At 37.8% G+C, this 27,941-nt stretch overlaps 1 protein-coding gene across 2 annotated transcripts in view; it reads right to left on the reverse strand.

The window, feature by feature from the left end:
* MACC1 (MET transcriptional regulator MACC1) overlaps nt 1–27,941 on the reverse strand; it is a 226,412-nt gene that overhangs the window by 122,676 nt on the left and 75,795 nt on the right. Inside the window, exon 2 of one of the 2 annotated variants that reach the window (XM_025873356.2) lies at nt 15,887–15,928. The gene's annotated coding sequence lies outside the window, so the exon portion shown is untranslated. Of the gene's footprint in view, nt 1–15,650; nt 15,746–15,886; nt 15,929–27,941 lie in introns of those variants that run through there. The other variant, XM_073898573.1, reaches the window with a different exon arrangement.

Below are 27,941 nucleotides of genomic sequence, written 5' to 3' on the forward strand. Positions count from 1 at the left end.
AGATAAATAAATAAAATCTTAACTAAACAAAACACAATCATTTCAATATAATAACCATTTCAAGGATCGTAAGAAGAAAACACCACTCTCTAGTGGTGAAACCTTGAAACAGCCAAGTCCTGAGGGCAGACCATCTTTCTGCCTGTCTGACAGGCACTGCCTCATCCAGGTAGAGGGAATAACAGCAGGGTCTGAAGTTTGGATATTAGCAAAGAAACCTCAAGAAGATTACAACATCTGGAGGTTCCCGAGGGCATCGGATACCTGGGGCATGGAGGAGTATGGTGGGAAGAGAAGTAAACCACTGACAAAGAGATATTGATCAAAGCAATGTCTGATCTCCTTTCATGAGGACTGGGAAAAACCTGGCAGTAATTAAACTAGTGCCTAAGTAAAGTCCCAGGGACTTTTCTGAATCAGAATTAGCCACTGAATCCAAATGCAGCATGGGAGATCAAGAGGGATAAAGAGCCAAGAGAACCATGCTATTTCAGGATGTAAACAATGAACAAAGCAGGACTGCCAAAGACTTGAGTTTAATGGATGCTGGTCTCCTAGTGGGCATGAAAGGATGAAAGGAGATCAACTGGCCAAAGTAAACACTGAAGGCTTACCCAGACAAGTAAACATTTTGTCCAGGCTCCACCCTTTGATTATTCAATCATGTCTTGATAAGCTCCTGAAGTCTGCCCCTGATCCTAGCCTCCATTCTGGAGTTCTCCATTCAAGTTTCAGCCTCATTTTTAGTCTTTTCAATTTTTCTCTAATGAAGCGAGATTTTTATGAGCATTACCAATTTATAAGTCAGATTACATATATGTTATCCAATTTATCAGAAGAATCAATCCCCTATACCCCAAGCAGCCTTGATACGGAACAAATCTTTCAAATGAGAGACAAAATAGGACTAAGAAGTAATAATATAAACTGGCATGACGACAAACCGTTCATGAAAAAGAGAGGTCTACAGAAGACTCTCAGTAAATCCTTTGCCCATAAAAGTACAATGATGAGACTATGCAGAACGAGACCTTTCTAAATGATTAAACATTATAAACTACTTTTAAAAATGCAAAGCCCTCCATAAATACTAGATCCTATATGAGTTATTATTCTGCTGGCCATAAAAAAGGGAGGATGGTAGTAATAGTAATTTGAATTTATGGAAGGCCTATCATCTCAGACACTTGTGCTTTTGAATGCCAGCTTATTAACCCTCAGGGCTATCTTAGGAGAAAAGTAGCCAATGTTATTAGCTCTTTTTGCAGATAAGACATTGAGACACAGACAGATTATGTGGCTTATAAAGGCTTGTACAAGGAAGCTGAGAGTAGAAGGAAAATTCCTTAGCTACAAAGGTGGGAATGTGGTCCATAGATAAAGAGTTGGCAGATTTGACCTCCCCCTGTCCAGACATACCAAAACATAGGCACCATCCCAAACAAAGCTATCTGAGGCCAAAGGGGATTACACAGAGAAGGGACCTGAGAGTGTGTGGTGGAGCGCTGGAGGCAGCAGTTCAACGCAGGAGAAATGGGTGAAGTACACAGGTGGAGGGTTTGGCTTGCCTTGCTCAGCACAATGGAAAGTCAGCCTCCTCTTGGTCTGAAGCCAGTCCCCTGCTCTGGCATCCCCCTCCCCTTCCACACCCTCCATCAACTCTAGGGAGATCATCACTTAACTATCAGGAAGCAATCACTTCAGAACCATGCCCTGAAATAAAGATTATAATAAGGGAGTAAGTCCAATTGCTCAAATTAAATAGGAAGCACACAGGGACAACAGAGCACTTATTAACATGAGAATTAAACACCAAAAGGAATGAAGAGGAAATCACAGAGGTGAGTCAAGAGTACATAAAGTATCATCCAAAATAATACTGCAGAATCTACTTTCAATCTACCTCCTTCTTTTAGTAAAAAAAAAAGAAAGAAAAAAGACTTTTTTATTTAAAAATCAACAATTCTTTTTATTTGAAAATAATGTTTGAAATAAATTTAAAAATAAATAAAACTAAACATTCTGTAAAATGAATCAATAAGAAAGTTGTGAATTATACATACCTTCATAAAGGAAAAAAGCCTTAGGAGCAGAATTTTAAACCAGTTGTGATTTAGCCACATCATGTACAATTATTAGCAAGATAGAGAATAAAGGAAAACAATTGGCTATCCTATTTGGCATGCACATGCACACACACGTACACACTCATTTAAAAAACTACTAGAAATGGACAGCTACAGGGAAGCATAAAAATACCTCCCCTTTAACAAACAGTCCTAAGTTATATCTCAAAATAATGGTAACAAAAACTGAAGAAAAAACATGATGACATCCAAGATGGAAAGAAGTTACTGAGAGACCTCTGTTATCAACATTCTCAACCAACTTACTGATCATAGCAACAAATCCTGGAAGAGGAAATAAATTGTCAAATTGCAACAGGCAAGAGTGCATAGGTTAATCACAGGGCCTTTGAACTTTAGGAAACTGCCAAACCCAACTCAAGACATGAGAGATCAAGCATTGTAATTACACGAGAGGGGAGCCAAAGCACTGCATGCAGTCATTCATATCTAATCTCTGTTTTGGCCAGGAGAAATATTCCCCTTTATGCATAGTTAGGCTTTGAAAAATATCCCTTGACATTATAGCCTAGAAATATGGGTGATTCCAATACTGGAAGCTTACAAAAGCCAGGCAATATTTTCATACCTAGCCCTTGTTTGCAGGCCCAGTGGAGATTCCATGAGAACACCCAGCTATCATACACTGGCCACAACCATTCCGATAGGTCAGTGTCCATGCCATATCCACGGCTGAATATTTTTAACATCACCCTGCATCCAAGAAAGTGCTAACCTAAGCCTACCCAACCTAGCTGTGCATTTCTCTTTTTTACAACCTTCAAAGATGCCTGGGCATTATTTAGTAGAATGAATTTCTACTTTTATGTTTCTTTATTTAAAAATAGATCCTCTAAAGAGAGATGTGATACTGTGTCATCAGAATTGATGAATCAAATGTCGAAACGATCTTGATGGGTGCTGGTCCAACCCAGCAGAAGGCTGACGCAGTGTGGAGGTATGACAAAAGACAGGGATGAAAGTAGCAGCTGGGCTCATAAGGACCGGAGACACCCCTCGGCCTGTCTGCCCCAGAGTATCATGTAGTGTTTATGAAAAGGGTTCTGAAGATTGTGCTATCTGGGTTCCAGGGGCAGCCACACTGGAGTGTGTACAAAGAAGGGTGAAGACCGCTTCAGGTAAAAGGAATTTGATACAGGGGATAGAGAAACAAGTGTGAGTGTGGCTCGTTTAGGAAGCAAGTAATTGAGGAGCGCTGGGCCATAGCAGTGCAGCAGGGACTGAGGTGAGAGGACAGAGAAGTGGCAAGAGGAAAGGATGCAGAGGCCGGCAGAGCTGGGCCTGAATGACCTTACAAGACACGCTGAGGAACTTGAACTTTAGCCTAAAGGAAAGAAGACACAGAGGAGTTTAAATCAAGGGAATGATAGGATCCAATTTCTGATTTACACTGTAGTAGTATGGGCAGCACAAGGTGGAGCAGAACCAGAGACAAACGCAAAACGGCAGCGGCCTCAACGAGGAGAGTGGTCGTGAGAGTGGACAGAAGTAGTCAGAGCCCGACTCATTCCTTTTCACTCCTGAGCTTCCAGGGACTACAAGTTGTGCACTTAAGGCCTCCTTAGATTCTGTTTTTGAGCTTCAGCCTCCAAGGACGCACAACTTGGAGGTGACTCCCTTAGTCCGTGCACCAGTTGGACCTCTCTGGCCTCCTAGAAAGGAAGGGTGTGTGTGTTCATACTCACTCACTGCTGATGATCGTTTCCCCGCATTGCTCCTGTACTCCTCACCCCCAATAAAAGAGTCACCTGCAACAAACCACTAGATGTTTAGTGTGAAGCAGTTTTATTATAAATTTCACTGATCTTCATTTGTTAAAAAAACAACAGAGAGCAAGTCTCAAAACCATCTAGACATATCCAAGTCAGTGAGAAGTTTTCTAGAGACCCCTACTGAAGTAAAGGAATAATGTAGATGACAACAGATATTTAGGACTTGCTATTGCTACTAATACCTTTCCCATTCATTAAAACTATCTTTTAGGGCGCCTGGGTGGCTTAGTCAGTTAAGCGTCTGCCTTGGGCTCAGGTCATGACCCCAAGGTCCTGGGATCGAGCCCTACATCATCGGGCTCCCTGCTCTGTGGGAAGCCTGCTTCTCCCTCTCCCACTCCCCCTGCTTGTGTTCCTGCTCTTGCTCTCTCTCTCTCTGTCAAATAAATAAATAAAACCTTTAAAAAATAAAATAAATAAAAATAAAACTATCTTTTGGTTGAACCTACATCAGAATAAATGTTATGGATTGTAAAATGGCAGGTATTAGAAAGGAGAAACAAGACTGTGTTTCCCACCAATAGTAGTGACACAGAGAAGGGCAAAGCCTCCTTCTCTTAGGGATTTCTAGATTTTAGAATACTCCCCATTGTATTGTGAAAGTAGAGTGAAGCTGATTTTATATTTTATACTTGTTTTGAGGGTAGAAAATTGTGGTTTACAGGAAAGAACATGGGACCTGGAATCAAAGAACATGATCAATTTAGGAAAACCTCTCTGATCTTCATGTTTTATCTATTAAGTGGGAATAATAATTACATCTTTGCCACTGTGTTTTTTAAGAATTAAATGGCTTGATGTCTGTTATAAGGACCAAATATTCTGTGGTTTTAAGAATGTTCCAAATCTGCCCTGTCAAAGCAGGTAGCAAGAGCTACATGTGACTTCTAAACACTTGAAATATGTCAGTGCAACTAAGGAACTGAATTGTTAATTTTAATTCATTTTAATTAATTTAAAATTTAAAAGACATATATGGCTATGATTGCCATCTTGGAAAGTGCATCCTAGAATACGGTATTAGTTTCAATTATTCCTACAGCAAGTTAATTAACTCTACTCTGCTCTGGAAATCCATAAATTAGTATACCGTACTTAAATTTAAAACTGGTTCCTTATATGTAGGCAAAGATAAGTATGCGATCATTTTAAAAACAATTGTGAGATGAATTCAGAATGCAACTGCATTTCTGTCTACCACTTTCCTTTTAAAAATGTATTCACTGGGGGGAGTTTTTTCCAATACCACTAATAAAAACTCCCCAGTTGGCCTCGTGTATCTTCTGGTCACTTTTAGACCAAAAGAAAATCCTGCGGTTACTTTAAGTTGCAAAATGCAGTTTTGTTTCATAAATTAGAATGTCTCATCCAGTATTTCCATCAGTACGCCATGTCCCAGCGTAAGACAGATTCCCCTGACCTGCAGCTTTATAGCTTTTGGGGGAGGGAGTGCTGTGTGCACCCTCTCTTTTCCTGCCTCACCTCCTCCATCACCTGACTTGCAAGATCCTGGTACTGAAGCCTCCAAAGTTGGGGAATGGGGAAGGAAAGGGAGAGATAAAACAGAACTTTTTTACTCTGCTGGTATGTCTCTGCTGATGTTTATAGCTGATACCGTGTGTGGGTGTGTGGGGGCATGCGTGTGTGTGTGTGCGCGCATGCGTGGCCATGTGCAAGTGAGCTCTGGGGGATCCTGAGAAGCTTATTGACTGCACGGCTTGTGGAATAAGCAATGCATCTAATTCTTCTGTCAGCTACACCTCCTTCAGCTCTGTTTTTTTTTTTTTTTTTAGCAGAAAGACACTTCAAGCTTTCCAGGAGTTCGCAATAAAGCCACTTCCTCAAAGCTTGAGATAAAAAGTACCATTCCTCACTTCTGTCCCTCTGCATTGGGTTAGCTCTCCAAATCATTCTCACAAAATCCTCTGTGTTTTTTCTCCCTATAGTTTTTTTTTTATAACCTGGATGCGAGTGAGGAGCTCAAGAACTGGAAAAATATCCCCAATTGGGATTTTAGTCAGACACCTCTTTTTGGTATCTCCAATCCATTATCTTAGAATCTTAGCCAAAATTTCCAATTTAATATCCTATTATTTTGCAAAAATGATCACTGCAGCTGTGTTAAGACTAGAAAGTATATAACAATTGCCAATAGGAGACTGGTAAATAAGTTTTGACATATCTATAACCATTGTGGTAAAAAAAAAAGTATGGTATCTTCGTATGCAATGATATGAATCAATCATCAAAACATCAAGTTAAAAAAAAGTAATGACACCAAATACTCCATATGTTTAGAATATTTATTACTGAAAGAATTCAGAAGAAACTACAAACTGTCATGCTGTGCTTCTGAGGACAGGATTTGCAGATGAGGAATATGAAACCTGGCATTTTAACTTACTTTTCATTCTCTAAGCTTGTATATTATCTGGATTTTTTTATTGTGGGTAAGAATTACTTTATATTTTAAAAATATCTTTGTAAATATATTCGGACAGATATTAAAGACTCTCTTGATTGTTCAATTTTTAAAAACACTATTTTCAAGTCCTTCTATCTGGCACAAGTCTCTAACACATTTTTATCAGAGTATCTAACACTTGGCATCCCAACACAGATTTGTCTAAATGTTAGTCTGAGTGAAATGCGCAACCTAAATAACTGACCAGCTCATTTATAGCATCAGTGTTTGGAAACCTGACTGAAACACCAAAAACAGGATAAATGAGTCTACATTTTTGAGTAAATATGTGAGTTGTAACAAACATGCTTTCTTTTCCCAGGAGAATACAGAAATACAGACTGGGTTACGGGTATGACATTAAACTACATTCATACTTTAAGTGTGTAAGCTACACGCAAATACAAAGAAATTTACTTTACATCTGGAAGATGATGCTTGATTCTTGATATTCAAAGACAAATAATTTGTTACTGAATGTTCAGGTTATTGAAATAACCCAAAAAAGAGAATCACCCAGTGAGCAGTCTCTGCTGGAGACATGCTACTTTTCAATCAAACAAGGATACAGGCTCCTCCTAGCAGCTTAGCCTGAGGGTCTAGAATTAAATTTAGCTATAGATATCAAGGAGAAAATTTCAGTAAATAAAACGAAAGTTTGGTATATGAATTGATACGTGAATTAGCACAACTTATTTTCTTTAGAATGGCAAGAAGTGAAAAGAGAAACCCACATAAAGTTTTGCCTTTGATAAATTTTCATGAGGTCAAACTGGTTAGTTTCTAGGAATGTCAGTTTGGTCATAATATGGTTCCTGTAACCTCAGTCTGGAAGACAAATTGAAAGCTGTGTTATAGAATTAAACAAAGGTAAGTATTTAACTCCACGCAAAAGGAAAGAAGAAATTAAGAAGGAAAAAAAAACCTAGAAGACAATGTAAGTCAGAGTATTACAAAAGATGTAAATATTCTAAAAACGTTTTTCCAAGACAAAGCAAAAGTTGCAAGTAGCCTGGATCCCAAAGGTCTTCCTTGGTCCTCTTCCTGATTGTACTGCCTGCAGCTGATCTGGTGATGACCATGGCTTTTTAAAACTCCCTCTCCTCTATTTTCTTGCAGTAATATCCTAGTGGTTTCCCTGCTATTGCTTTGATCAATTCTTCCATGTTTTCTTCAGTGACTCCACCTATGTTACCTGTTTATTTAAATATTGCCCATGGTTTTCTTGTTCTTTTCACCCTCAGTGATCTCTTTGAGCTATTCCAGCCTTCCCCAGGGTTCTAAGTCCCATTTTTATGGGAAAGACTCACTGATCTTTGTCTCTAACCTAGATCTCTGCCCTGAGCTGCAGAACCTTAACAGCCACCTTCAGACGGTCTCAGAGTGAATGCTGCCGTACCCTTACACATCTCCATATGTACCTCAAATCAACATATCCATGGTAGAACTCAGCTCTCTTTCCTTATCTTCACCAATGAAAATTCCTATTTTTTTCTCCCAGAACTCTGCCTTTGTTGATGGTTTTGCAATCTTCTCAGTTATATCAGATTAAAACCTTGGAGCCCTCCTGAACTCCATTCTCTCCAACACATACCATATCCATCCACTTGGCAAACCTTCTTGCCACATCTCTTTCTATAATGCCATGGCAACTGCCCTGGGTTAGCCCGTATTACATCCTTCCTGGAGCCCTAATCTCCTCTCCGTTGCACTAGCCTTCCATTTTCTTGTCTCTTCTTTCCCTGTGCTATTCTGCCCACTGCACGAAAGTCGTGTCATTGAAACACGGGTCTAGTCATAGCATTCTGGTGTCTGTCCCTACCACTCTTCTGAAACTGCTCTGGGCAAGACTTCCACAGAAATTTAAAGGCCACCTTTCATTCTTGTTAGGTCTTGCTCTGACATGTGACACTGTTAACTTCTCCCTTGTTGGAAGTTCTCCTCCTTTGTTCTCACTCACTCTACTCACCATTGGATTTCCTCCTATTTTGCTGGCCTCTCCTTCTCAGTCTCCACTATGGCTGATTCTTCCTCTGATTAAATCTTCATGTTTTATGTCAGAGGATACCACATCGCTTCTCGGCCTTTTGGCTAAGATCAAGTGTAGTATGTCAGAGGACACCACATGAGCCCCGTACTCTTCTCATTCTGCAGTCCTCAATACCTCTGGGGGATCCCATCCACAACCATGACTGTAGCTATGTCTAGGGATTGCTGACTCCAACATCTTTCTCTCATTTATTTGCACCCCAGACTCCCAGATCTGTACTATTGCTTAAATAATTTATTTGTGTGAATAGTCAGAGGCAGGTCAAAGTCCACTCGCCTTAGCTGAACTCACCTATCTTTCCTCCCAACCCCATTTCTCCTGTCTTTCCTGTCTAAGGGAACAAGGACACCATTGCCCACCCAGTTAGTTACCCATGTCAGAAACAAGGACATAATCCACAATCATTTTTATTCCATTACGGCCCCCCACTCTCCCTAATCCACTAAATTCTACCAAATTAATATATCTAAAAATTTCTGCCATATTCCAACACTAATGTGGCTTCATTTGTGTAGGCTTTATTTTTTTTTTTCTCACCTAGATTTCTGCAATAAATCTTACCTGGTCTGTTGCTTCCAATCTTTCCTGTTCTCCCTACATAATATTTTTTAAATGATCTTTCTAAAATGCAAGTATCATCATTTCAATTTCTTGTTAAGGATTCTATGAGGTCTTTCCTTCTTTTTCATGATATGGCCAGGAGTTTTAGTGGGTATTATGACCTATAATCCAAATTCTAGAAATTTATCTTTAAAAGTACTCAGATATGTCCTAAGATTTTTGTGCAACAATATTCAATGTGGCACTACTCAAAAGAACAAATATGGGGAGAAACAGATATTTTCAATACTAAAGGACTAGATAAATTATCACATACAAATAAGCAATTTAAAATTATGTTATTGAAGGATATACAATGTTATGGAAATGTATACTTTATTATTGGGTGAACTAAAATGATCACATAACATTTTTATTAATTATTCATTCTTAATATCTGTTATAGTCATAAAAAGGGAGGATATATCCACAAACACAAATCTTAAAGATGTACATCCTTGTTAAGTATGACTGTGGTTCTCAAGTTTTCTACAGTGAACATGCAATATTTTGAAACCAGAAAAAGCAAATAAATGCTATTCTATAAAAGACTATACTCATAGATGAAGGAATAAATATGTGGCGTGTGCACACACACACACACACACTGAGGAACATTACTTGGCCATAAAAATGTGATCTTGCTATGTGTGACAACATGATCCTAAGAGGGCATTATGCTAAGCGAAATAAGTCAGACAGAGAAAGACAAATACCATATAATCTCACTTATATGTGGAATCTAAAAAAACAAAATAAATAAATAAACCAACAAACAAAAAGCAGAATTAGACCTATAAATACAGAGAATACCCGATGGTTACTAGAGGGGAGAGGAGTGGAGGATGGGCAAAAATGGGTGAAGGGGAGTGGGAGATACAAGCTTCCAGTTACGGACTGAGTAAGTCACAGGAATGAAGGGTACATGATAGTAGTAATATAATGGGGCTGCATGGTGACAAAGAGTGGCTACACGTGTGAGCATAGCATAACTGACCACATCGTATAACAGAAACTAATGTAACATTGTATGTCAACTGTACTCAAATTAAAAAAAAAACAAACACTAAACTCAGTTGTTAAATTTCTTCAATTTTCTTTATCCCAAAAACCACCTTGGAGTATCTCCCACTGTGGCCTTCCCACTCCTCACTACACTTTCCCAGCCTGGGGTAGGCATCTCTAGCCTGTGCAAACCCCTGTTTTAGTTCTCACACTGTATTATCAATTTTATATACTTATTTGTCACTTTGTAATATGAGCTCCACCATCTCTGCATCCCCAGCGCAAGCAAAGAACAGGCAGAATAAGTGTTTATTGAATAAATTAATGAATAATGCAACTCACCTCAGAGTGACTCATTGATTCCTCACTGCCTTCAGAAAAAAGTACACACTTCTAGGACTAATATTTGAAAATCCTTTGTAATTAGACACAACCTGTCTTTCTAGTCTTATTCTCTTTTTTTGCCCCCAGGTCCCCAAATACTAAATCTCCAAGCATATCTATCTATGGGGAGGGATGGTGCCTTTCTTATTCAGTTCTGTATCCCAGAACTTAGCTCAGTGCCTCATGAAGTACAGATGTTCAGAAATTATTTGTTGAATTAATGATTGGATAAATTAACTTCACCAAATATATCTTGTATTTTCTACTTCTCATACTTTATAAAAAGTCACTCCCTTCCTTTTCTTGCCTCTTTAACATCTTTTCTCTCATCTCCAAGGCTCAGTAAAGTTTGATAATCTATAAGGATCATTTTCCAATTTTCCTAGGCAAAATTAAATTAAATTAAATGTTCTTTTGATGCAGTTTAAATATTAACTAGATTCTAAACTTTTGGAAGATAAGGATTATGATACCTTAATGTCTCTCTTCTCAGTCTGTTCCCACCTATCTTTTCTCAACTGTCCTAACTGGAATAGACTGAGTATATATTAAATCCACCAACCCTACTTACTAACTATTGATGTAGTATTTCTGTGAATCAGTTTCTTCATCTCAAAAATTGGTATATTATCTGCCCCCGAAAATTAATTAAATAAGACAATGTAATTAAAGTGTTTAGGACAGCACTTGGCACATGGTAAGCATTTAAATGACATTAACAGTTGTTAATATTATCATCACTATTATTATTAATATAATTAATACTAAAGTGAGTGTCTGCTAAATGGACCGGTCATTTAATCTCTCACATGGGTTGAAAAACAAGAAAGTTGATTTGAAATCAATTTTACCCTATATTTTAGAGATTGGAATGTTCCAAACGTATCTTAGTCACTCAGATGCCACAAGTGTCTGGTTTTCAGTTACATCTGGAAAGACTGTTTATTTAGAACATTTGAGATAAATAAGTGTGTTGAGAATGGAGAGAAATAGTTACTCTCATTCATATTGGCCTGGAATAAAATGTGGTATAAATATTTTGGAAAGCAATTTATTATCAGTATCTTATAAAATTGAAGATGCATATGCCTATTCCTTGCAAATAGTCACTACAGTAATTCTTACATTCCTACCCAAGTGCATATGTAAGGCTATTTATTATAGTGCTACTTATGATAGCAAAATACCACACATCTACGAAAATGAGTAAGTTGTGCTACAAAATCAACATGGATTCATCTCCAAAGTGCAATGTTGAGAAAAAAGAGCAAGTAACGTTTCTATAATTTTTTTAAACATTCAAAACAATGTTATATACTGTTTGTGGATATATTCACATAGTGGCAGGAAGAATAAAAACGTATAAATAAAAGCAGATAAAAGAATAAAAGCATACAATGGAGAGATAATATACAAAGACAGGATAGTAGCAACCTCTGAGGTGGGAAAGTGGGGAACAGGAAAAAGGAGTGTGCTGTATTTTTTTTAATTTCTAATATTTTATTGTTTAAGTTGGGAATCTTTGTAATATCTGCCTACCCTTAAATATCTATCTACTAGGTACTGTACATATTAGGGAAACATCTAAATTAATTGCCTTTCCCATAGAAAAAGAAGACACAGAAAACTCCACTCTACCATACCTAGAAATTAAACCTGGTGACTATTCTCCTGGCTAAAGATGAAAATGTTTTTGTTTATTCTCATGAAAGACCCAGTAAAGGAGCTTCATCTCTGAGCAAGATGATGACTATAATAATTAAGAAAGAATTATCCAGAGAAAATAAAATCTTGGGAGGAAACAGTCAACCTCCTCTCCATTCCCCTTCCTTTCCCTAGATACCTGAAGTTTCTCCAATTATCCTTGAGTGGGGCAGAAAAAAGAGCAGGGCTAAGTTTCATTTTAAGGAGGGATGTGCTTGCTGTCTCCACTTCTCTGGCTAACTCTGATGGCTTTCTAAAATTCCAGTCCCATGTGATTAACAATGCAGTTTCCCTTTCCACTGGAAGGTTGATTCATCTTATTTTCAAATTGCCTGTAGCACAAAGGATCATTTCCCCAGCAAATGCTAGCTCTTTCTCTTTTGTCTCAGTGTCACTGTAATTCTCTTAGGCCACCAAACTTAACAACTCAAGAGCAACTTGGAGGTTGTCTTTTTATAATTATTATTTAGTTTTCTTTTTTATTGAATGACTTCCTCATCCCTCTCTTCTTTTCCATTTTCATTCCCAGCACCCGTTGTTTATCCATGCTCAGATTATTAAGACCTATGTCCAAAGTACTCTGCCTGCATTCATGTTCCCTGTGCTCCAAACCACTTATAAGCCATTCCTTAGATGATCTTCCTAAAGCACAACTTTCACCATGTCCCTGGGTCAGGACACCACCTAGAAGCTGAAGTCCAAATCTCTTCTACAATCAACCTTATTCCAGCATCATTTTCCAAAGATAGCCATAGAATACCAAATACCTTTCCTTCCTAGCTATACATAAACGTAACCGATTCCATTTCACGTCCTAATTTTTGGTATTTGACAGTGCCTCTACTTCAATGTTTCCCAAACTTCAGGCATTCTGGCACCTCTTCAGGATTTTTTCCATTTCCAAGTATGATCTGAACGATTTTTCACTTAGTATTCTCTGTAAATCTACTCTGATTTCAACTCAGATAAGTATTATAAAAGCACATTTCTAGCAGTGTCATAAATGGAAAAAAAACAGTATCTATTGGAATAAATAGGCAATAAGTATAAAAATAAATGTTATTCTAAAAGTGAAGTTAAACTAAATACCTTTTGCCTGCTAAAATCATTGAGCCTGTTACTTACTCTATAGTTCTTACAAAGGAGAATTAAAAACATGTGTTAGACGCAAGTGTTAGTTAAAGTCATATCAACAACAGTAAAACTTTGTTTTGAAACAAAATTTGGAACATTGAAAGAAATTTGAAAAATATACTAACCTCCTCACAGCATTACTCAATGTTATTGATTGTCCAGTCTATCTACTGCCTAAAATCATTTCATCCATGCGAAGTTTGAGAAATGCTGCTTTAGATGAGATAGTCTCTTCATCTTTTTCTGCCTATTTCAATTCTGCACATCCTTCCAGGTCTGGCTAAAGCTCCACCACTTCCCATGGTGTCCTCAATTTTCAGTAGATCATGGCCTCCCCTTCCTTGGCTATTCTGAGTACACATCTCTTCATTCCATCCTGCTTTTGATGGACTCAGAGAAAAGTCTGGAAGTTTATTTCTTCTAATCTCCAATGATTACAGTTCAAGCAAATATTTATGGAGTTCCTTTTATCCCCTGATACTAAGCATCACACCTTCTAAGGAGTGGGAATTAATGAACAGTGATGCACGAATGGGCAGGCATGATTAATGGATTAGCACTTCCTCCCTTCAGCTGTTTATGAATACATCTCTCTTAGAGTAGATCAAGATCCCCTCAAGGACTAAGCCTCAGTCACTCTTTAACTCCAGGGCCCTGCACAGTGCAGAAACACTGCAGGATTGCTAGAAGTAGTTGTTAAATAAATAAATGACACTTCTTAGAGAAAGTAGGCCAGAGATGGCATTCAATGGTAAAAACAGTGCTGCTATTTTAGGCAAGTAGTTATCAAGCTTTCCTTCTCCTCTATTTTCATTCTGATGTTACCCTGGATTTGCTGACATAGCTCCTGAGAGGATTTAAATTCATGTGGTATATCACATGCAAAACCTTGCACACTCGTCACAAACACTTGTTGCTATCACCTTCAGTTATCATCAAATACCACAGGGGATAGTCTTAATAGACAGCCAGGAGTACATATGGTCTTTCAAGAAAGGATTTCCCAAAAGTTCAACAATGACAAACTTTCAAGATTCAAATCAAGAGAATTCCAAGTTGTCTTTTGTCCTCCAAATTAGCTAATACATTTTAAGATAACTTGGCATTTAACAGATCCTGTCTTGATGGTCTGTTATTTCTAAGACACAGACACATAAAAATAATCTGTTTATAAATAAGCTATAAGGAAGGTGAGAAAACCTGAATAAGTAATGCAATTGAGATGTAACTAATAATTATGACTTAATTCCTAGATTCTGTACAATACCCATAAAATCATTTTAAATATCACTATTATGAATTAGAGATAATCATATAACAAAGTTAAGGAGAGTATTAAAAGATGATCACTAAGGTGGAGACAACTTTAAGAATATACCAGAAATATAGCATCATCACTATTAATTATTGGTATGTAAAAATCAGATACTAACATTGGTGATCCAATATCAATCCTCTGAAAATGGACTTAGACATTTTTCAAGAGTGAGGGACACATTAATAAATTGGAGGCACCAGAATTTTCACCACATGCTCTTTGATCTATTTTTTTAATTGTGGTGAAAAACATATAACATAAAATTTATCAACTTGACCATTTGTAAGTGTACAACAGTTAAGTAATGTTAAGTATATTTACACTGTGTGCAACCAATCATCAGAACATTTTCAAATTGCAAAACTGAAACTCTATACCCATTAAACATTTCCTATTTTTCCCCTTCCCCAACCCCTGGCAACCAACATTCTGCTTTCTGTTGCTATAAATTTGACTACTCTCAATACCTCATGTAAGTGGAATCACTTTATCACTTTAAACAGTTTCTTTAATCTGTTTTTGAAGCTTAGTTGAAAATTAAGAAAAAGCCCAACTTATCCTCCATCAGTTATTGTCTAATCATCTACTTAGTACAATGCAAATTTCATCGTATTAACCCAATGAGGTAGATTTCATACCAACTCTACAAATGAGGAAACTGAGGCTTGACATGGTGAAACATCTTACCAAATCCAACTTTATCTAACTTCGATGCCCACAGTCTTCAACACACTTGGCTGACTTTTGAAATACTTAAAATTTTCAGAGGATTTCAACCATTTATGTATATGAAGCAAGCCAGACTCATGTGTGTGTGTGTGTGTGTGTGTGTGTGTGTGTGTTTCTAAATCATTTCTCAAGGTATCCTTCTAGTCTCTGTCTCAAAGTCTATTCTAAACCACGTCCCACAAAATCACAGAATATCAGTTACCTTCCCTTTTTTCTTTCCAAGCAGGGCTTAGGTTGGAAGAACCATTTAGTGTGGTCAATTCTTCTGGAAATTACACAGTTTCCTAGTGTGTACTATAGAACAGTAGTGAAAAAATATTAATTTTCTAAAAACAACACTTACAGTTGTGGAAATGAACCCCAGCTTCTTTAGTTCAGGAACATCATTTTAGCAAATGGAAGTCACTCTACCAAAACCAACGACTCTCTTCAAACGTGTCTCCCTCTGTGTGTGGTGCCTGAACTCCTGCTGATCGAGCCACCTGGGACTAGAAGTCCTCCCACTGTGACTCCAAGGTTGCCCAACCAGAAACCTTAAAAGGCAAAAGAACTACAATACCCACAATTCAGACTCCTCACCTGAAACCAGCAGAAGAGGGTGGATGATGGTATAGTTTCACCCTAGGGAAAAAGGGTATATAAATGGAGAAGCAAAACAGTAAAGCAAAGCATTCCAACAATCAGATCAGGAGGGAATATGTAAGAATAATTTGTAAATATAGACCTATTTCTATAAAAGGAAACCAGAGTGGTTTGATGTTTGCCAAGGAATGAGAAGGTTCCCTAGGTGTAGGCAAGGACTAAAAACTCCTCATGCAAACAAATCCCCATGCAGAGGTGGAACCTGCCCCACCAGATTCCCTTTTAGTGAGTCAGAGCTGAGGATGCCTCACTGCCTGGTGGAGCAGGTGAATGAGAGCGTCCTTGTGAGGCCTCATGGTGTCTAGTTCTCCTACATCAGCACTGTGATTGTCACTCAGAGGTGTGACAGACACAGTGCAGAACTTTGACTTTTCATCTGACAAAAATGCCTTGGATTTTTAAAAATGTGCTTTTAAAAATGGGAGCAAAATGGAACCCCTTTTTGATATTTCCTTCCGTTTTCTGATTTTGTGTTTTCCTTCTGTATATTCCAGCATTATTTCTGATTGCTCAAAATTCAAGGACAAGAAAATTGAAGGGAAAAAAAGAAATGGATTTTAAAAACTTGGGTAAAATGAAAGGTGCAATAATTGTTTCACTCCTTTGCAAGCCTGGGAAAAAAGAATGTTAAAAAAAAAAAAAAGCCAAGGAATGTGTTTCCTCCATTTGTTCATACAGCATCTTTTTCTAGCCTTTTGTTTCCTGTTAGACACAACCCAGAAAATGGATATAGACAAGCCCTGGCTTGGCCTGGGCCCCAAAACATAATGGGAAGATCAACTTAAAATAAGCAGATGGTGGGGCACCTGGGTGGTTCAGTCGATTAAGTGTCCAACTCTTGATTTTGGTTTAGGTCATGATCTCAGGGTCATGAGATGGAGCCCTGTGCCCAGCGTGGAGCCTGCTTGAGATTCTCTCTCTCCCTTTCTCTCACTGCCCCTGCCCCTACCCCTCTCCCTCTCTTAAATAAAAAAAAAAAAAAAATCGTAAGCAGATTGCAGAATAGTGACAAAGGAGATATTTCTTTCCCTTTTCTGCACTTTCTCTCCACCCTTTCTACATGCTACCTCCCTAAGGAACCCTGGGGCTTCATGTGCCCGTGCTGCTTAACCCACCCAGAGTTCTGTTGAAGTTTCCCCTTGGGTGCTCCCACAATCCAAAGGGGGCTATTCTATCTTCCTTTGTCACAGTGCTTCAATCTTCTGACTAGAACCTAACTTGCCTTTATGCCATTTACATTCCTTACAGAACAAATGGCTCTCCATTTCCCCAGACCCTACAGATTTTGTTCTCCATGCTGTTTCTTCTCACTAAAATATTCTTTGCCTATGTTCAAATGTTCAGATCTTTCCTTTCCTTCAAAGCTTATCAAAAAAACACTCTTCTCCAAGCAGCTCCCTCCAGTCATTTATTCTCTCCCTCCTAATAAATTGCATAATATTTTTCTGGTCTTCTCATAATACTTTTTCTACCTTATTTCCATGGTTTTGTGTGTGTGTATGTGTGTGTGTGTGTGTGTGTGTGTGTGTACATATACAGGCAGTCTTACCTTCCAGTATGAAGGCAACACCTTATTTTATTCCTACTTCACTAACTCAGATAAATAATCAGTGAATGAAATAATGATATCAACTCTAAGCTAGATGGTAATACCAATACCATTTTTAAGATATACTTATTTATTTGAGAGAGAGAGAGAGAGTGCCCATGTGCAAACAGGGGGTGGGGGAGGGGAGACAGAAGGAAAAAATCTCAAGCAGACTCCCTGCTGAGTGTGGAGACCATGGTGGGCTCCATCTCACCACCCCGAGACTATAACCTGAGCCAAAATCAAGAGTCAGATGCTTAACTGACTGAGCCACCCAGACGCCCCAATACCAATACCATTTCTATCTGTCCCAGAAAATAAACATTTGCTTTTAAAGAACTCTCTAAATTCATGTAAAGAGTACTGTTATCAGAGTCCCCCCTGTGATCTAATCTGGTGTGGCTTCCATAATCTTTATTTGCAGAAAGGTAAGGTGATAAATCCATCAATTTAACTCCTGACAGTGCCTGAAATGAAGGCTTTCATGGATCAGTGCCAATTGTTTCATGGCTCTGCTTCATGTCCTGCACTGGGCTTTCCTAACAGCTTCCCAAAGACTGGCCCTCAGCCCCATGACTGCGTCTTGGACAGTCAGCCCTGCCTTCATCTATGATTTTTGATCACCAGCTCCAGCATCTCTGGCTCACTTCCCCTATAACCTAATCTCCTGGCTCTCAAGATATAACTCTGAACTTTGGACTACTTTAAATAATTCCTAAGCACTAATCTCCTCACCCAAGGGAGGGTAGTCTCTCAGCACTTGTTAGTTCCTTAAACCTCTGCTTCTATGGGATTCTCTTGGCCCCACACACTACTGTGTCTTCTAGCTGTCAGCCACTGTGGAGGAAGTGCACCTTCTAGATCCTGCTGACATACAATGATATTTCTGTGGACCATCAGACACAAAGGCAGGCTGGTAAAGGTGACTGTTGTCTGGAAAGTCTTCCTAACTCCCCTCTATCATGTCATAAAGACTTTCAGCCCCTTAGACTGCCTATGGGAACATAATCTAAACTATCTAAAGTTGGGCACAGGGTTCATCCTTAACATATACCTCGGTGTCATTTCCTTAAAAAACTCTTTTCTGACCTCTTTGCCCCTACTTTTTCCCTTACATGTTTCTTGTACTAATTTATGCAGGTGTGTCACTGGGCAATATTTTTCTCATGCTAATGCAAGATGTTTTCATTTACCCATGAAATCAATCATGATCATTTGCAGCCATAATATTTATTGTACCTAAAAAATAAGTAGAATGTGGACAAACATTATTTCCTGACAGATAGAAAAAGGGTACGGAAAGCCAACTCTATTGATCCCAGTGTGTGGGAAAAAGCAAGCCAAAGGTGGAGTGGAACTCTAAGGGGGGCTTCAGTAGAAACATATTGGTAGGTACTGAAGGGTCCAATATACTGGAAACAGAGCCTCCATGTTCAGTCACACAGCTCACACCACTGTATGCTTTGCCCCGTTGGGAGAACTAACAAGGTACTAACTAAACCTATATCCCCACGTGTGAGATTGTGAAGGTGCCAAGAGGGCCAGTGGACATGCAGAAGCCCAGGGTTAGGCAAAGAGGCTACACTGTGCCTTTGTGACTATAGCAAAATGGTAGAAATCATCCATTGATATTTGCCATGTTTGTACAATGTTCCCAAAAGGTCCATTGATCAAGCACCAGAATCAAATCAGACAACTCCACAGCAGGTGACCAGACAAGACCCAGATAGCATCACATGGACTTCAGGCCCCCTTCTTTTCGCCACACCACAATGTTATGTCTCTCCTTCTACCATACACTCAGGTACCATCATGAAGAGAAATGAGAGAATAAGGATGAGAAAAAACTGAAAATAAAATAGGAGTCACCCAAAAGATTATTTAAGCTAAAGACTGTGTTGTACTAAACTGTGAACACTCCATCCACACTCTAATGGTGATAATTGACATGGAAGCTGAAATGGCAGTGACTCCTTGACCCAGCCAGCCTGGTAGATAAGAGCAGAGCACGAGGAATACCTAATCAGACACAGCCATCTGGGAGCTGGAATTAGGAACTGGCGACACTAAGCAGTAGGGATAGGGGAGAACTTGCTCTCGTGGTGAACAGAGGCAGCAGTGTAAACAATGTCCCACTCTGACTGTGGCTGTAATGGTCATGGAAAGCAGGGTCCAGGACTCTGGGTGTTGATCATGCAAACTACAGTTTCTAGGATGAGCAAAAACAAGGAATTTATCCAGTGGCATTGTTTTGGCATCTCTCTGGCTTTATAAGCTCTATGTCTGGTTCTCCAGGCCCCCCTAGAAATTATGGGATGGGAGTTTGGTGTGTTGCTTTCAATTTATATCAGCCAAACTCTTTTGCTATTGCTTGGAGGTCAAAACTCGGACTGATACATACACCTAACACAGTTCTTACTTTGGTGACATAGATAGTATCTCTGCCTACCCTACTATTGTTAGACTCCATCAGATCAAGGACTGGATCTTATTTAATTTCTAAATACCAAAAACTCCACAGTGCCTGGCCATGGTACATATTTGTTGACCTAAATTAAACTGACCAATTAAATAAGGAAGCCTTGCTTATAGTTCCTTCTAACTTTAAAATTCTCTGACTACATGGAAGCTGTCAGTTGCTTAGTAATGCAGAGGTAATTTTTTTTCTCTCCAGCTGATTTGGAATTTAGGCTTTATCCCCTCTCTATATCTAGTAAGAGAGCATAGCTAGTGATTTCCTGTATCCAGAGGGGGAAATCAAACACAAAAAAAAGGGTGTTACTTAATAATCAAAAGGGGATTTTCTTGGTATCCTTCAATGACCTATGTTAAATGTCACTCATGTTTGGTCTCTGTAGGACAAATATACCAGAAAAAGTGATAGGAAACAGCCATATTCCCCACATGCTCAGATTTTTCCCAGTATGAGGTTATCTTGGAGAGAAAGGCCACATTTGAAGCTTAGAAGAAAGTTCCCCCTGGAGTTTTTTCTCTGTCGTCTTTCAGTATGTATTGACTCTCAGACCCCTGGGCTGCCTATGACATCCGTTTTCTGGGTCACTTTGTTCCTGAGTCATGATCACACTGCAACTTTCCAAAAACAGTTAATAACTGTGCCATTTACCAGTTAATTTCAGTGAATAGCTCAAATCATAGTAAAATGTTATGGCCAAAGTTAATTTAGGTCTCAAGCCTAAAGGTCTCAAGGTCTCCAAAGTCAGGAGGGTGACATGAATCTGGACAGACTTCCCATTGAAGTTCAGAGAAAATATTTTTTTTTGCACACAGAACCAATTTTAAGAGAAGATATATAGTTGAAGACGCATAAAGAAAGGTCCTGTGTCCCCCAACCCCAAACATCACCTGCTTCTGGGATGTCCACCTGTTATTTAATTTTGAGAGACCCATGATTCAGTTCTAAAAGTGATCTGCTCTTAAGAGCAATTAAATTAAATAGGTCAGATTGATCTTATTTCCCTAGATTAAGAAAGGGAGCCAAATTGTTCTTACAATTTCATATTTTCCTTCATTACATCTTTCTGGCTTCTTATTCAACCATAAGATGAATCATCCATAAACTGACCCCCACCAAGCTGTAAAAGTTGAGAAGTTGAGAAGTTCATCACTGTTTTCTTTCTTTCGCTGCTTTCAGGATAACACACAAGAAAACATGTGCCAACTGTTTGCATGATCATAAGATGTTTCCATTGCTGCCCTTTTGCTACTAATCAACAACAGAGGACCTTCTGTGCAGCTTTTGCTGGAATGTCTATGGATTACTTGCCTCCTAACCATAACCTGAAGAATTGTTCATTTGTTGACTTTTCTGTATTTTTATTTGTACAATTGCCACTTTTATACCAACATTACTCTTTGTTAAAATCTTCAACTGTTTTTACATCAACTTCCCCGGAACTTACATAATTTTCCAGAAAATTTCCAAAGTATATATGTGTATATTTGTCACTAAATCCTAAGAATGTGTCGAATTTTTATTAAAATAGTGATTTTGTGCATTCACTTAATAGTTATCTGTGTGTGTGTGTGTGTGTGTATACTTTAGAGGGAAAAAAAGAATTTACTCTGAGTCCTTGGTATACCAAACAGTAAGTTATTTGAGAATGGAATATCAACTTTTAATTGTATTCTATATACCTCACAATCTAGAAGCTAAGACAAAATATTCCTAATTCATCTGCTAATACAATTTGTATAATAGGCTTCACTGTATATGCTTCCTGAACATTTTTAAGTTTTGCACAAAGAAGACACAAAACATTTTTAATGTTAACTTCCATCTACACACTGCTAGGTGCTGTGGACACCATCATTGGAATTTTTCAGGAATAGTTTAATTTTTCTGTCAGTTTGAAGCTCTGTTATAAAGTAGCAGCATTTTTCATATCCTGGAAATACTGCCTCTTCTTTTGCATGTTCCTAAAAGTATTAAACCACAGTCTTTATTCTCTAACTTGGGGTTAAGAGATTAGATTCCATAGAGACACAAGTTTATCTATAAGTTACAAAAATCCAGTGTTCTCTGACATACAAAAGGAGGAATGTCTTAGGTCACTTACCCACTATCCTGTAAGGATTCCCATCTGGGATGTCGAAGCCTATATGAGGTTGGCTGCTTATATTTACACACATTCTGCTGGTGCTAATGAGGTCATTCTGAGTGTATTTGTTTTTGATTGCCACCATAACAAATCACCACAAATTTAGTGGTTAAGACCACACAAATTTATTATCTTATAGTTCTGAAAGTCAGGAGGGTGACATGAATCTGGACAGACTTCCCATTGAAGTTCAGAGAAAATATTTTTGTTTGCATGCAGAACCAATTTTAAGAGAAGATATATAATTGAAGACACATAAAGAAAGGTCCTGTGTCCCCCAGACATCACCTGCTTCTGGGATGTCACCTGTTATTTAATTTTGAGAGACCCATGATTCAGTTCTAAAAGTGATCTGCTCTTAAGAGCAATTAAATTAATTAAATAAGACAATATTAAAAAGGGGGTGCCTGGGTGGCTCAGTCAGTTAAGAGTCTGCCTTTGACTCAGGTCATGATCCTGGTGTGTGGGATGGAGCCCCATTTGGGGCTCCCTGCTCAGTGGGGAGTCTGCTTCTCCCTTCCCCTGCTCTTGTACTCTTGCTCTCTCTCTCCCTCTCAAAAAAATAAATAAAATCTTTTTTTAAAAAAAGACCATTTTATTTTATTTTTTTTAAAGATTTTATTTATTTATTTGAGAGAGAGAGAATGAGAGATAGAGAGCACGAGAGGGAAGAGGGTCAGAGGGAGAAGCAGACTCCCTCCTGAGCAGGGAGCCCGATGCGGGACTCGATCCCAGGACTCCAGGATCATGACCTGAGCCGAAGGCAGTCGCTTAACCAACTGAGCCACCCAGGCGCCCCAAAAAAAGACCATTTTAAAATGGAAATACACCTGAGAGGGATTCCCACTACAAGGATTCATCAGTCAACATTTTAGTAGGGGTTGGTTTATGAAATGGGCAGAGTATGGGAAGAATAAAGGCAGCATTAAATTGAAAAGTAGGAGTTTGCCTGTATCAGAGATACCATACAAAGTGCCTCTCCCACCCACATGGAAAAGGAGTGTCTCCCTTCTCCTGAAAGAATCTAGCCACAGATAGAATTTTTCATGCATTTTAACATATGATTCTACTGCCCTGATTGACCACAGATGACTGATCATAGATGATTGGTTTGAAAATTGATGTCTAAAAAAAATTATCCATGTGCAAGCTAGACCTCAGTTTTTCAAACTGTATGTTTGACTTGTTTGTGGGCTATGAATCAATACTCCAACATTTTAGAGTGAAATAGAGTGTATGGAAATGAAACAGAACAGAATTGACCAGAATAAATGGAATAGAGTGAATAGAATAAAATAAACAAGTAAAGAATAGATCTGAGTGCATTAAACTAATAAAAAGAGTCAGTATTGTTTCAGAATGTGTCTATTTCAGTGTGTGTGTGTGTGTGTGTGTGTGCACGTGCATGTGTCAAACATAAAATGTTTTGCTTCCTGCAGGCAAATTTGAAAACTACAGAGCTAAATAGTGATCTTATGAGGTACTCTGGCATGAGAGCTATGCCCAATTAGGTTTATATATAAACCTACCAATACAGAGCAGGAGGGGAAGAATGAAGGGGAGTAAGTTGGAGGGGGAGACGAACCATGAGAGACGATGGAATCTGAAAAACAAACTGAGGGTTCTAGAGGGGAGGAGGGTAGGGGGATGGGTTAGCCTGGTGATGGGTATTAAAGAGGGCACATTCTGCATGGAGCACTGGGTGTTATGCACAAACAATGAATCATGGAACACTACATCAAGAACTAATGATGTAATGTATGGTGATTAACATAACAATAAAAAATTTAAAAATAAACTACCAATAGGCATATATATATATATATATATATATATATATATATATATAGTAGCAACTAACTGAACAATTATCTCTCTTATGGAATGCAAATGAAAAACTTCAAAATAGAGTTGCAGGCTCTGGAGTATTGCAACACCAAGATAAACACTTTGACAGGATGGAAAGTAGAAACCACAAAGTAGTCAAAAGCTTGAGTAATATGCAGAGACTGTGGGAGTAGAGAGCAGCAGGGTGGAGGGTTGGTGATTGACAGCGACAGGAGAAACAGAAAGAAGCAGAGTAAAAGAAAGGTTATTAGTCAGAGGAATGGCAGAATCACAGAGATTGGAAGTATGAGACACCCATTTATAACCGCAAGGCGAGGTGAGCTGTTTGTCATTCTTACATTCACCAAATACTTACTGAGTGTCTACTATGTGCCAGGGACTGTTCTAAGAGCTGGGGATATTGCAGTGAAGAAAACAGACTCAAATCTATGCCTTCATAGAGTCTATATTCTAGTGGATGTATACTAAGAGTTGTACCCCAAAGTATGTTGGGTTCTTCCTGATCGTCCACATGTCACCGTGACTTCCTGTGCCCCTTCACTGTTCTCTATCCTTTCAACACAACCTCATTGTTGTATTTCTTGTAACATAAACATAAAAGAGCTTAATTAATGAAAAAGCTAAATTAAAAGTTGATCACTTAGAGTTTTGCCTAGGACTAGTTCTAAATACACTGAAATCCCATAATGGAGAGGAGGAAGTAAGAACTTGTCTCTTTTGCAGATGGCATTGAGACCAAAACTGAAGAATGAAGTAAGCTAAATAAAAGGTTTCATCATCTCTTATTCACTCATTTTTGATTATTTATTTATTTATAAGTAGTTACATTTTTTTTCCTCCAATAAATGAGTCTCTTCATAAGGAACCAAGAATCAGTTGTTAGTTAAACTTCACCTAACTCTGTTAGTACTTCTCAAGGCATATCCCTCTTGCCTTTTTAAGAAACACCCTGTGTCAATGATCTCTTATTTTCTTTCATATTCTACCTCTTTGTCTCATCAGGATCCTTTCTTACTCGCACATCTCTTAAGTCTCTCCCATTTCACAAAAACAGCAAAATTTTACGCCATACTTGAGCAACTGTGATTAATTTTTCCTCCTCATCATTGATAAGCTTTAGGCAGAATCTCTTTATATATACTTGCTGTGAATTTTCTTACCTGTTTCTCAGTCCTCAGCCCTTTCTAATCTGAATCCTGCTCCCATCAAGCTTTCCTTATGGCCATTTTTTCTAAAACCAATGGATTTTTTTCAATCTTTATCTTTCTTGATCTCTCAGCAGATTTTAACACTTATATTAGTCACAATGGTCTAGATTATACCGCGCTGAAAAACAACCTCAAAACCTCAGGTTCACTGTAACGGATGCCTCCTTCTCACTCAGGTAAACTCCATGTTAATTGTTCAGGTAAACTTCATGAAGCCAGGGCCTGTGTCTGTGTTTTTTCACCATCATTTTCCCAGTTAGCATGGTGTCTGGGATACAGTAGATGTTTGCTAACCATAGTATGAATGGTAAATTTTATACTCCTTTTGTATACTAGATTTTAGTGGAAACAAGATTTACATCTTTCTTTAAAATTGTCCCCAAAATGGAGAGGAAATGAGGTTCTTATCACTAGGGAAATTTATAAAGAAATAGTTTTTTTTTATTAGATGAGGTTTTTGCAAAAATGTACTTGTTTATGAGATTATTAGTGATAACCTCACTAACAAAAGAGGCACAGTTGCTCATCTTTTCCAAATTATATGTCATGGACATTCCCCTAACATGATACTTAGGGTAGAGATTAGACACAAATGCAGATGGCCACTGCTGAAAAAGAATAATTAACTGGAATACAGTTACAGTGATTTCCCCCTTTCCATTTGAAAAGGAATTTATGAATTTCCAAAGGCAGAGCTTAAAGTCATGGATGCCATATTAAAAAAATACAGGCCTGCATATTTCACTGTATTTCTGGGAAATGAAATTAACCAGCCCCACACACAAGTGATTAAAGCAATGTGTCACCCTAAATTCCAAGGCAATAATTTTTGGTGTCATCCTAGGGACTGATGCTGCCAGTAAGAAGGAAATAATTTATCCCAGTTTAGACATATATTAACTCTTAAAAGTTACTAAAGTTCCTCTAGTGGAATTTTAAATGCTATTTAACAAATAATGTTTCTTTTCACTTAAAGGGTGTAATTTGCCTTTGAAATTGAGTAATCAATTCTTCAATAATGGACTAAGTAATAGAAATTTTACATTTTTAAGATTCAAATCTATGTTTAAGGCCCATGTGTCATATATAAGGAATTTTAAAATGAACATGAGTAAAATAATTTCAATATATGTAAGAAAGACAAAATATCAAATTTGTTTGAGACTAAAATAAGGGGATATTAGTCACATTAATTACTCTATATAATTAAATTATTTTGAATTTCCCTTAGCAGTTTAGAGCATTAACTTCTTGGAGACACCTAATCAGTGAATTTTAGTGTTATAAAAATGTTATTTGCATATATTATCTATACCTATAAAATCTTTATATTTATATATAAATTTATAGATATTAAATTTATAAAATAGATTCATCTTTGCAGAAGAATAACATTTTTCTAATTATCTCGGAAAGGTCCTATTGAACATGATTTAAATGTTGCCCAGGTCATTCATAGGTATGATGAAAGTTATTAGAAAGATGTTAGGGTAGAGTCTAAAAAGAGATTCTTAATATTGAAAGGTTACTTAGAGTTTTTCAGGACTAAGACTACCTTTCCAGTTTTTCTTAAGTTTTTATTTTAATTTCAGTTAGTTAACATACAGTGTTTTATTAGTTTCAGGAGTACAATATAGTGATTCAACAATTCCATACAACACCAAAGACTACCATTATTTTGCAAATTCATACATTATTTATATAACCCATAACAATGTATCAGGCACTGCAATAGACTGAGACTCAAAGTATTTAAGTGAATCTTCATAGTAGACGAACCAGGCTGGATACTGGCTTTCTGTGCTCTTAATTCAATATTGACCCACTTTAACATGATGACAATTTAATATAACCTTTCCGGAATCATGAATGTTCCAACACTCTGGAAACCATAACACTGGCATATTTTTAAATACATGTTTTGCATAAGTGGTTAAAAGGAACCATTTAGTAAAAGAGAAAAAATCATTTTCAAAAAAAGTATTTGGGGATCAAAAACACTTTAGGGAAATGCTTTAGGATTCCAAAGAAGAAATTAAACAGAGAAAAGTCCCTTTCATATTCACTGGTCTGTAGATGAAAGTAAAAGTTCTGAAATATGAAAGAGCTCTGGGACTCATTTGGATACATTTGCTTGTATTTCCAAAAGGTAAACCACATAATATAAAAGAATGTTTCTGGCCAATTTAACAGCCTTAGGAGGACAGTTTGTGGTGTCACCACACAATTTCCTTTTATATTCATGCTGCTGATACTGATTTGCCTATTGTTCTCTCTTTGGGCCAACTTTCCCAACATCACTGAGATTGTGAGAGTATCAGAGAAATACTAGATTTGAAAGTTATTTCCAAAAAATCTTTCTACATATATTCTCTTTGGGGTGGGGGGCATGAAGGAATTGACAGATCACTGTCTGCATACACCAAGTCATGCTAGTTTTTAATAATTAAGAACTGTAGAGAGTATGACCATGGTCCCACACAGAAGTCAGAAACATCTATGCTAATTCTATCATGGGATTGTTTCAGGAAAATGAAAATGCAGGCCTTTCCTGACTGACAAATGACCCATCAGGTGATAGAGTGATCCTTCCCTATAATCATCCTCCACTTTTCCTTTCCCAACTGAGCAGGACGTTTAAGATCGCCTGAGAAAGAAAACTTTCCTTATATAAGTCCAGAGAAACTAACAAATCATTAGTATCTAGTGACTTTCATTAACATTGTAGT

This window comes from Callorhinus ursinus, unplaced genomic scaffold, assembly GCF_003265705.2.
Source record: "Callorhinus ursinus isolate GAN/ISIS: 27379988/994484 unplaced genomic scaffold, GSC_fseal_2.0 scaffold12, whole genome shotgun sequence".
Taxonomy (NCBI): Eukaryota; Metazoa; Chordata; class Mammalia; order Carnivora; family Otariidae; genus Callorhinus; species Callorhinus ursinus.